This window comes from Rhinopithecus bieti, unplaced genomic scaffold (assembly GCF_001698545.2).
Source record: "Rhinopithecus bieti isolate Rb0 unplaced genomic scaffold, ASM169854v2 scaffold_20150, whole genome shotgun sequence".
Classification (NCBI taxonomy): Eukaryota; Metazoa; Chordata; class Mammalia; order Primates; family Cercopithecidae; genus Rhinopithecus; species Rhinopithecus bieti.
The window spans coordinates 4121018-4132169 of NW_016810565.1; the positions used below are offsets into that span (position 1 = coordinate 4121018).

The following is an 11152-nucleotide window of genomic DNA, read 5'->3' on the forward strand; positions in this document are numbered from 1 at the left end:
TTTTTTTTTTTTTTTTTTTTTTTTTTGGCTGAAAAGGGGAAAGGTGGAACCACTGGCTGACTGCCAAGAAAGGGCATTGGGGGAGCTAAGAGGTGAAAAGGCCTTGGCAAACAGGGTCCTCCTGGCCAGGAAGCATCTTGGGGCTGCACTGGGCACAGGGTATTTTCCCCTACCCAGAGGTGGGCACCCAGTGCCAGTAACTGGCCCAGACCTCTAACGGTCCCATTCCTTTGTCTCTGCAGCCTGGTGCCCTGCCAGGCAGTTGCCAGGAGGCGGTGGTCTCTCTGTGGGGTCATAGTTCAGAGTACGGGTGCCCGGAAACTTAGTTAAATAGAAGCTGAATGCGTGAACTATGACTACATCCTCACGGTCCTCCTCTCGTTATGGGTTACAAAGTGCCGGGAGCTGTGGAAGGCCAGCGAACCCCTCGCTGAGACTCAGTTTGCTGCCATCACAAGTGCTCCGAGAATCCTGGAGAGGGAGGATGTTGGAGACAAACAGGACGGCTGCCCCCCTTTTAGGTGACCGTCGGAGGCCGCTCTGTGCCGGGCACAGGCAGGGTAGGTGACAACCCCGCAGCAGTTCCAGGTTTTGGGGTTTTCTGGGGGAACCCATGAAGTTACCCCTCCATGGAAGGGGTTGATCTGCACCCATTCTTTTCCCCAAGCCCAGGGAAGAGGCAGCTTTTTTTTTTTTTTTTTTTTGAGACGGAGTCTGGCTGTGTTGCCCAGGCTGGAGTGCCGTGGCGTGATCTCGGCTCACTGCAAGCTGGAGGCAGCCTTAGTAAAGGCCGGGCTTGCTCCCTCACTGGTGCTGTCTATGCAGTCTGTCCATCCTCCTTCCTCTTGGACCCACCAGGAAAATGTCAGCACTGCGAAGGAAATGGCAAAGGGAAGATGACAACAGACAGGAGAGGAACAACAGCCCCACCTGACACAGCCAGGACCCTGCAGGGAGGCGGCAGGAGCCCCACTTCCTGGGACTCAGGCCCTGACCCGGGGACTGCCTATGGCCCCTCTGAGGGCTCTGCTCACTCCTTCCTCCCTCATTAGGGAAGAGGCCAGTGCCCAGCAACCATGGCCCAAGCGCAGGTGGTCTGTTCCGTGCACCCAGCATCCCCCCAGGGTCTAAACCAGGTATGGGGCTGAAGTGGGAGAGACAGAGAAGGTTGACAGAGAGGCCTGGGGTGACGGGGGACCAGTGGGCTGCTGGACTCTGTTCTGGGCACGCTTTGGTGTCTCTCTCTCAAGAACCCAGGTCCTATTATGAAGACGCAGAAGCCCAGAAGGTTCAAGTGATGGTCCCAAGGTCACAGGCATGGGCGAGCCGGGCCAGTGGCTCCCGCGTGTTGGAGCATGAGGTTCTGGCAGCGTTGATGCCACCTTTGCCCCCACCCCCATCCTCAGGGTTAGTGCCCAAGTTGGGGGTGAAACCCGCCCAGCTTCAATCCACTGACTTTTCGGCGTCCCTTCCTGGGGCTTAGAAACTTCTTCGTCTTTTGGAAGGACAAACTCTCTTTCTGTGCAAGAAACTCCACTCAATTCTTGGGTAGTGTGACTCCTGCCTTTTTAGTCAGAAGTGTCACTTTCTCTGCTACCCACCAAAGAGGAGTTGTGGCCAGCCGAACATCCCCAGACCAGGAGTGGTACCCTCTGTGCCCCAAGAAGAAAAGGAGTGTGGCCAGGAGGGGATCTGGATGTGAGTGAGAAATCACCCATCTGTGGGAAGAGAGGCCTCATCACTGGGGGAGAGGGTGGGGTCAGCTTCAGTAGTGACTGGGACAGAGAAAGAGTCCTGAGGCTGTGTGACATCAGACAAAGTGACCCAGGGATAGCTGCACAGGTGTCAGTTGCTTTGGTCTTAGAAAGAACCAGAAGAAAGCTATGCTTCAAAGAGAACTGGGTCCACTCTGACTGCAAGCCTTTCTTCTAGCCCAGGTCCTGATACAGCACTCACCCACCACCAACGTTCAGGGCTCCTTGCCATCCCTGCCAGCACATGCTTCTGCTGCCCAACTCCCTTGACTCCTTCCTACCCCATCCAGGGTCCCTGACCTTGGCTCAGGCTCACAGAATGCTCCCATTCCTCAAATGCGTGTCAGTGAGTGTGCATGTGCACATGACGGGGCGCGTGTGGTCATTTAGAGGTGTGCACATTCCTTAACCCATCGAAAGTCATGGCATGGGTTGTGGACTCGCAGGAGAGCTGCGAATTGGTGGCAAAGGGGGAAATGGGGTGGAGCTACCAGGGTGAAAGTGGCATCGGGCCACAAAGCCCTTTGCTGGGATTTTCAGCTCAGACAAACTCAGGGAAGGCTGCTCTGTGAGGCCTGCCAGTCCTGGGATCCCCCACTGTACCCCAAGCCAGCCTGGGTCACAGTACTGATGGTTGGCCAGTGTTCCTCTGTCCTGTGTATCCTGCCCTGTGACCCCGAGCTCATTTGCCTAAGATGCCTTGAGGATTACCAATCCCAGTGCCCTCCAATTCTCCCTCTCCGCTCCTCCCAGGCGCCTGGCTCTGTGCCGAGCTCAGGTCATGTTCCCAGCTTTGAACACAGCTCTGTGGCCCTGACTTGAATTTCGACCTCTGTACCCTCCCATCAAGTCTGTGGCCCACCCCTCTCCCTTGCAGCTCCCACAGCTCAGAAGTCAGTGGAGCAGAGTCCCCAGGAAACCAGGGTCAAGGATGGAGGCCGCTGAGGAGTGGGTCTGGCTGAGGACCAGCTCGTGACCCGTGGCTCTGGGGACTAGAGTGATTTTGGCATAGGATGCTGCTCTGAGCTTCCTAAGAGCAAAAACAGGCAGTTGCTGCTTGTGGTTCTTGCTCTGTTTGGGGAATGCGATCAGGTGCTGGGGCGTATCAGGAGGGCACAGCCCCAGAGCCAGCAGTGTGTGGGGGGCTAGACCATCAGGGCAGCCAGAGTGAGGTCTGGGCGGCAGGTGCACCTTAGGATTGGTGGGAGTCCTTTCCAGCCATGGATCATTGACGGGGAGCCCCAGTTTAATGGGAACCTAACAGGCATTTTACTCTCATCCTGTGTAGGAGGTGGAGGCCAGAGACCAGAAAGCCACAGCACCAGAAAATGACAAAGGCTGGATCTTAACCCAAGTCCTCCGACTCTGAAGACCAAACAGGTCCCATTTTATTTGCTTTACTTTTTTTTAATTGAAGAAAAAAGAAAACTAGCATTCCCCTACAGCGCCCCCCACCTGGTGGGGACATCTTGGGTTGGCAAGGCCACCACTTTCAAGAGTAGAAGTGTTTTTCAGCAGGAGTTTGCTGCACCAAAGGAGCTCAGGAGAAGCTGGGGTCTCAGGTCCAGCAGGAATAGCCAGAGGTTTTGCGGCTCTGCCCAGCGGCTGGGCTCGCCCAAGGTCTCCCTGAGGGTTCCCAGCGTGAGCCAAAGCCACCCTCCCCTGTGGGATGTATGAGGCCAGGCATGCGGCCTCTTTAGCCCTCAGTTTCCTCCCTGTCATAGGCAACTGACAGTCCCTCTGGAGCGCCACTGCGGCTACAGAGGAAGGCCGGAAAGATGGTCTCCCTGCACACACCCCGCCCCGCACACAGTCCTCAGCAGGGAGACATGGACCCCCCCACCCCGCCCCACCCCAGCCCTTAGCAGGACGGTGGCTGCCGACTGCTTTTGCATTTGCAGCAGAATGGGGAGTGAGGCCAAGCTGGGTTCCCCCTCCCCCTGCCCAGCCAGCCCAGACACAGGCGATGGAGCTGGGAGGCTCTGGGGAAAAGTGTGAGTCACTGGCGGCCAGAGTGCGTCCTTCCCTGCTAGTGCACTACGCGGCAGGTTTCATAGGTAATGATGTCATTTATGAGGCTCCCGCTCGGGGCTGTGTCTGAGTCAGCCTGGCTGTGTCGTGACCAAGTGGAGGCTGGCAGCACCGAGGCGTGGGCACGGGCTCTGCCCCCGGGCTCTGGCCTCTGCCCCTTCGTGGGGCCCAGGCTGCCAGCCCCAGGCCTGGAATGGGCAGGCAGTGGGGCTAAGGGAGCCGTTTGAGGCCTCGGATTGATGAAGAAGCATGTCTTTTTGTTGCCCTGGCTCCTGCCTTGGAACGGGGGGCTCACATGCAGTGCAGGCAGGCCCAGGAGTGAGCCCCGACTTCACGAGGTTGCTCCCTGCAAAGGCTTGTTGGGCGAAGGCCAGTGACATTCTGTGCGAATCCCTGCTGAAGGCAGATGGCCTCCGTTGTTAAACCTCCCGCTTAACAAACATCATCTCCGAACATACAGACACACAAACATATTTACATTTTTATAATGTGTATTTATTATTCAAATAGCTCGACAGCAAAGTGTTTGAAAATGAAGAGCAAAAATTCTGCGGTTCCTGCCCGGCCTCGCCGTCCAGCTGGGAGAAGAGCATGGTCATCTGCTCCTTCACTTAGTCCACGGCCACTGGGTGCTCGTCCCCAGCACAGCCCTCCCCATGCCATGGCAAAGACTGTTCCTGTCCTGCTGAGGGATGTGTCCCCAGGGACTCAATCAAGATTCTGTAAGATGTGAGGGATGTGGGGGCTTCTCCACACCCCCAGGGCTCTCCTTCCCCAGCGAGGTGGGAGAAGCTGCAGATGGGGTCTGCTGAGGAGCGGGCCTACGTGAGGACCAGGTCATGACCCGTGGCTCCGGGGACCAGAAGGTAAACAATTTTGGCACAGGATGCACCCACTAGGTCATAGGTGGATTCAGCCTTCTCCGAGAACCGGGAAGATTCTGGAGTCTTTTGAAGCAGGAAAGGAGATCAGAGGAGATGGTGGCAAAGTGGAGACTGAGACTCTGGAGACAGGGGAGATGGAGAGAGAGCGTCAGAAGCAGCACTAGGTGTTTTCCTGGGGTCTTTCCACGGGGCCCCATCATTTCTGAATCACCAGGCCGGCTGGCAGATTTCTTCCATTTCATTTCATTGGCTGGCCCCTCTCTGCAGGCAGGTATCACCTTCCCAGGACAGAAAACCTATAGACACCTGGCTGCTGGGTGACAGGCCACCCACCCCTTTCTCCTCCTTTCCTTCCAGCCTTTCCTCTCCAAACCAGCCCCCTCCCCACCCGGTCCCCTTCTATTTTCCTGGCTAAAACCAGCCACAGATACCACCACACCCGGAAAGAGATAAATAAATAAAAGAAAAACAACCTCAACTGTGAAAAGCAGTCCAAATCTGAATTTTTTCCGGCCTGAGTTAATTACACTTTAAATTGGCATGTTTACTGATCGGGGAATTTCAAGTTAACAGAGACAGCCCCCCCTCCCCAACTGTTTGTACAGTAAAACTCAGCAGGCTGGCGGGCTCCCCCAGGCCTTGGCAGGCCCCGCCGCTCCCCTGCCAACGAGAGAGCATAACAGAAACATCTATTTTTGAGTGTTAGAGAAAACGAAGATCTCACAGATGGCGGGAAGCAGCATCCTGGATAGTTTCCTGCACCCAGGCTCTGTGCACCTTCTCAGCAGCCTCTGGCCCCAAGAAAGACCAGGCCTTTGGCCTCTAGGACCCTGCAAGCTAGCTCCCTTGCACAGGGGCCTGTCTGCCTATCTCATCGCCAAGGGCCAAGCCTGTTCTAGGCTCCCCACACTGTAGCACTGTTCAGTTGGCTTTGACCCCTTCTCCTTGGAGCAAGGCTGTGTGGGGTGTGGAGGGGACTCTGGGCAGGAATCAGGAGTCCTGATTCATTCATTCACTCAACGCACACCGATGGAGCCAGGAGCTACACCAAATAAAGTGGTGGTCTTATCTCTGCCTTCTCGAGACTGACCCTAATAGTGGGCCTGGGTCTCCCCTAGACCCCATGTACCTTGGAAAAATCCCATCCCTGCTCCAGACCCAAATAGAGGCAACCAGTGGACCTTCTGACGGATGCAAACCCAAGGAATGCCTCCGGAGGCAGGCCAGGCTCCCCAGCTCACAGCCACATCTCTCCTGGCAGAAGTGGCCTGATGTGGCCACCACCACCCCAGGCCTTAGTTCATGGTCTGGATCAACCACAGGCTCTGCCATGGGATGTCCACACCCTGAGGACCTGCCGGGTGCCCTCTCCAGTGCTGCCCACAAAGGGGAGACAAGGCCAACAAGCATCATAGAGCACTTTCTCTGGACTCAGTCCTGTGCTAGGTACACGGATGCCATTGTGCACAAGTCAGAAACAGCCCCGGCCCCAGCAGAGCCTGCAGTCTGGGTAGGGAGATACTTGCTAATCTAAGAATCAGAGCAATGGATATCTGACTGCAAATTGAGACTCTGTGCCTGTGAAGGATGAATCGGGGAAGGCTTCCTGGAGGAGGTGGCCTCCCAGAGCTCAGCTTATCCTTCCTTGGGGTCCTTTCCATTCCCAGTCACCAGCCTGGCACTCACTCGGCCCAGGACCTAGGGCCTTGGGCAGGCAGCGCAGCTGCACAGACAGGTGCTGTACCTGCTCCCCTGCATGTCGCTGGGATAATGGGAAAATGATGAATGAGGCCCCATCACGCCCTGCTTCCCAGCCCTCGAGCCTGTTCCCGTCCATGACAAATGGTCCCTCTACCTCCACAGGGTCTTTTCAGGAGCCTCGCGTGGGAAGCCTTGGCAGCACTTGGTGGAGATTTATGCCCATCTTCCCCGGATTCTTCTTTGTTTTTCTTCTTCTTTATTCCCTCAAAGATACGTTTTTATTTATTCATTCCACAAACGTGATCTGCGTGCTTCCTCCTGGTGATAGAGAGATCGGGTTCAGTACACCCTCCTGTGTTGAACACCTGCTTTGCACTGGTGTCTGTGGTCAGATTTCATCCAAGGAGATAGGCATGAACTAAGCACCTACTATGAGCCAGCAGTGCTGAGTCAAGGACCCTGGCTTCTAAAAGCTCTGCCACAGGGTGGCTGAAACCCCAGCCCCTTGGGTATTGAGGTCCCAATTTGGTGATTTTGCAGCCCTTCTTGGTTTGGATCACCTCAATTTTTACGAAGAAGGAAGTTGCTTGTTCATCAGAAGTGAGTCTTTACCCCGGAGCCCCAACCCCAAAGTTGGGGAGACAGTGTTCAGAACAAAAGCCACAGCAGTGCACCATCCCTTCTGTGGACCTCGGTTTTCTTACCCGTCCAAGGGTGTGAGCAGAGAGGCAGAAGAAGAAGGGAGCAGCCTTGACGTTTGGGGGTTCTCTGAATCCTTGAGGACCCCTGACAACCGTGAGCTAAGTGGGTCTCCAGGACTGCACCAGCCGCCATGTTTGTGCAGAGTAGTGGTACACAGACAAGGGTGGGGGCAGTGAGGGGAGCACCTGGTCCTGCCCAGGAGAGATCAACCAGATGGTCTCAGGGCACCAGTCACCTTCACTAGGTCTTGTTCACTCTATGCAACCGAGGCAGTGAACACAGCCCTCAATTACCATCAAGTAGGGTGAAAAACACAGGTCAACAAAGGTCTTTGGTTTTTCGATGCCCATCGTGCTTTGAGTCTTCTGACAAAGCAAGCAGCCCTCTCCCCAGGCCAGACACGCACAAAAGCAACCCATTTCATGGGTGATGGCACCATGCTGGAGAGACGAGGGGTGGGTACAGAGAAAAAAAACCATGAACATTCTGGCAAGCTAAGTCTTGGGGAAAGTGAGCCTACTTCACCATATGATACCAAGAAAAGAGGCCCATTTGATGAGCCATCTGTCTTCCAGGACACAGGGGCTATTCCTAAAGCCCTTGCAAGCAGGGCGAGTAAGAGCACACAGCCTGGAGCCAGATCCTGCCCCACCTCCAGCTGGGTGACCTTGGTTGAGTCACTCAACCTCTCTGTGCTCCATTTCCTCGACTGTGGAACAGAAACTGTCCGCTCACAGCAGCTGATGGGGCCCAGGACCAAGGCAAGCGCCCCTTTAGGACAGCTATTCCTTCTCCTCTTATCTCTGGCTGAAAACAACAAGGAAATGGGAACGGAGGTCCAGGTTGTTCAATTTCCTAACCACCTCCAGGAGACATAGCGGGGACAAACCGGGCCCTTGCGCTGGAGAAAGAAGCACACCTCGTGAACCTGGACCGGCGGCAGGGTTTCCACACCGCCCTGGAGATGGGACAAGTTGCTGACCCTCTGGCTGAAGAGTCCATGAAAACTTTCATCCTGGCCACCTGGGGGGCACACGTTCTCATTTGGCTTATCTGATGAGAAAGGCCCTTTGTTTATTCTTTCTTCTGCGCAAACAATAGATAAATCAATCATTTCTGCTTTTAATGAAATTCTGCCTCGAGTTTGGCACAGGGTCACTGTGTTTGGGTTAGAAATGGGCGGGGAACATGCACGCTGCCGAATGCCGGGCTGATGCTGGACTCACGTGTAATTCTCAAGTGGCAGGTGATGCACCCAGCACTCTTCCCGAGTGGTGGCCTGGGAGGCTCGGGGAGGGGGGCCCGTGTCTGTTAATGCCATGGTGTGTGGGGATGGTTACATTGAAGCTATTAAACAAGGCTAATGTCACTCTCCCCCTCACACGCACATTTAATATATTCCAAAGATGTGTAGATGCATTAACAGCAATTTTCATCTCCAAATGTTCCCATTTAGTCAGCCCCATGCATAAAATATGAGCCCCAACACCACGCTCCAGCCCGTTGCAGATGGAGTTCCCCAGAGCATCTGGCTCTCAGCGCTGGGGCGTTTGCTGGAGGGGCGGGGGCGCGCTCAGTCGGCATCTGCAGGGAACACGGGGCTTGTCACTTTCTCTGGGGCTTTGGTGCCCCTACCCTCTGGAAAGTGGAAGAGAGAACCCAGACCCAGGTGACTTGTGCCTCCTGCAACAAATCTCAGCCTCATCCTGGAAGGGCAGAAAAAGCTGGGAAACCAAACAGCTTTGAACAAATGGGAAGAATTTCTAAAACTCAATTAACATATTCATGTACTCCATCACCACATCTTATTGACTGCCTGCTTTGTGCCCTGCACCTGCCTGGGGATTCACCTGATCCAGTCCCTGTCTTTAGGGACTCCATTAGTCAGTCAACAAACACTCACTGTTCTGCTACCGTTTCAGTGCTGGGGACACAGCAGAGGATAAGAGAGAGAGAGAAATTTCTGCCAATGAGAGATCTCACAGTCTAGGACACAGAGAAAGTAGACATTAACATTAGGCAATTTCAGAGAGCTGTAAGCTAGGAAGAAAACAGTAACGGGGCAACTGTTAGAAAGTGATGGGGAAGAGGCAAGGGAAGAGCTGCTTTTACAGGGTTATCAGGGATGACCTTGCTGAACAAGAGACATTCCATCCCCTTGGGAACTGTGAACCCCTGGGAAAGGAAAATGCAAAGGATGTGGGCCTCTAAGGAAGGAAGGGCTGGAGCCTGGACAGGAGGTAGCCGAGGGCAGAGCAGGGCCGCCCAGGACTCAGCTCCGGAAGGAGGGGCGTGTGCAGGGCCAGAATGAAGGATGGAAACACATGGGGGATAGGCTGTGGCTCCAAAAGAAGAGGGGGGCTGCCACTCCAGGGGGCTGGGGAGTCCTCGGACCATCTTGGCACCAAGCCCAAGGGAAGGGGCCCGCAGAGGTGCTCTGGGCAGTGCAGTTAAACAGCTGGACTCTGCACTTGCAAATGCTCTCCCTGGCAGAGGGAGGGGGCACTGGAGGGAGACCCAAGTGGCCAGAGGGGCCTAGCTAGTGGGGCCGGCCTCTCTAGCAGGGTGTGGCCCAGGGGCTGGGGAAGGGGGGTGCCAAGGGAGAGTGGCAGCAGCAGCCCAGAGCGACGGTGCTGGGGATCCCTACTCCCATGCTGGGCACAGAGAGGAGCGGTCCTGAGGAGGAGCCCACAAGAGGGAAGGCAGGCACAGGACTGAGACTTCCAAGGCAGTGATGTCTCAATCGGGATGATGGCAGCCCGGCTCACGAAGACCTTCCGAGCCCAGGAGCTCACTGATCAACAACGAGCGGTAAAGGGCAGCCATAGCTCATTCTTTGGGGTCACTCCTGAGGTGCTCCTTGCCTTCAGCCCTGGACCCTGGGCATGGGCAGCACATTCTGGAGTCACTAAGTCTCCAGGTCAGCTGCAAACAAGCCTCTGGTCATCTTCCTGTAGTCTGGGCAGGCCGGGGGTGCAAATATGACATAAGCATCAGGTAGCTGAAGGCCAGCCCAGCCTGGGGGACGTGCCAACTGGAAGCAAGGGCGTGGCGGGTGCTGCCACTGACACTGGAATCGGGGATGCCATTCCGTCACACTTCCAAAGCCCTCCAGAACAGGGTGGAGCTGGAAAATTAGGTCCTACACAAAGTCCATGGGGTCAGCCAGCGCAGAGACAGCTGCTGCCTGGAGTCGGCAGCGAAGAGGAAGGCATCCAAGGTGGGATTCGATATCGGAAAGAGGTTGACTGTATAATATTCATCATATAGAAAGTGAACACCTCACAGGCAACCTATTTCAGGTACCACTGAGCAGCGCTGACTCCAGGGAGGAGGCTTCTTCCTCAGTGACGGGCCCTGCCACCCGCCACCTGCCTCCAGGGCGGAGGCCAGCACAGGGCTGCAGGTGGAAGTCAAGCGCTTGCTCGGCCACCAGCCATGCCTCTGGGGGCCCCCAGGGTGCACATCTGGCCCTCCCCGACATCAGCAGGTGCAGGAATCATGCAGGCAGGATCTGATACTGAAGAGAGACTGATCGTGTCTTGTGTGTCATGATTTCTGTGAATGCAACACAGGCCACCTCTCCTCAGGCAGTGTGGGGAGCAGCACACACACATGGCCACCCCAGGCACCAGCTCCCACCCAGAGTCTCACGGCACTGGACGAGCAGAAGGCAGCCCGGGTGCAGGCAATGCATGCAGCCGCCCCCAACACCCTAGCAAGCGGCGGGTGGCCTTCCAGCAGGATGCCTTCCAGCAGGACTAGCTCCCCCGAGTCCTCTGCCTTGATGGCACTGGCCATGAAAAACAGACTGAGCTCCATCACCCATTGCTCATCAGCTTCATGACCACTCCCCACCCCAGTGCACAACCCTAGCATCTTCCCCAAAGTCCACATGGCCCCCCGAAAGCTCTCCCAAAATGATTCGATGGCGGGGGTCAGTGGAAAGGATGACACATGTCACGCCAGCCCATGCATTCACATACCCTGAAAAGGCCCACCTCAGGCGTGGCGCCCGCACACCACTGGGCGGTAGCGGTACTGAAAACAGGCCATCTGTGTTATATTCGTCATTAATAA

General features: G+C 55.7%; 2 long non-coding RNA genes across 2 annotated transcripts; one reads left to right on the forward strand and one right to left on the reverse strand.

The window, feature by feature from the left end:
• The first annotated feature begins 1874 nt into the window (after positions 1-1874).
• Positions 1875-4366, forward strand: LOC108542362 (uncharacterized). Its single transcript, XR_001889249.1, has 3 exons — positions 1875-1937; positions 3043-3134; positions 4296-4366. It is a non-coding gene; the product is annotated as an uncharacterized LOC108542362 (long non-coding RNA).
• On the reverse strand, positions 4259-10940 carry LOC108542361 (uncharacterized). Its single transcript, XR_001889248.1, has 2 exons — positions 6525-10940; positions 4259-4788 (listed from the first exon to the last, which is right to left on the reverse strand). It is a non-coding gene; the product is annotated as an uncharacterized LOC108542361 (long non-coding RNA).
• Positions 10941-11152: the final 212 nt, after the last annotated feature.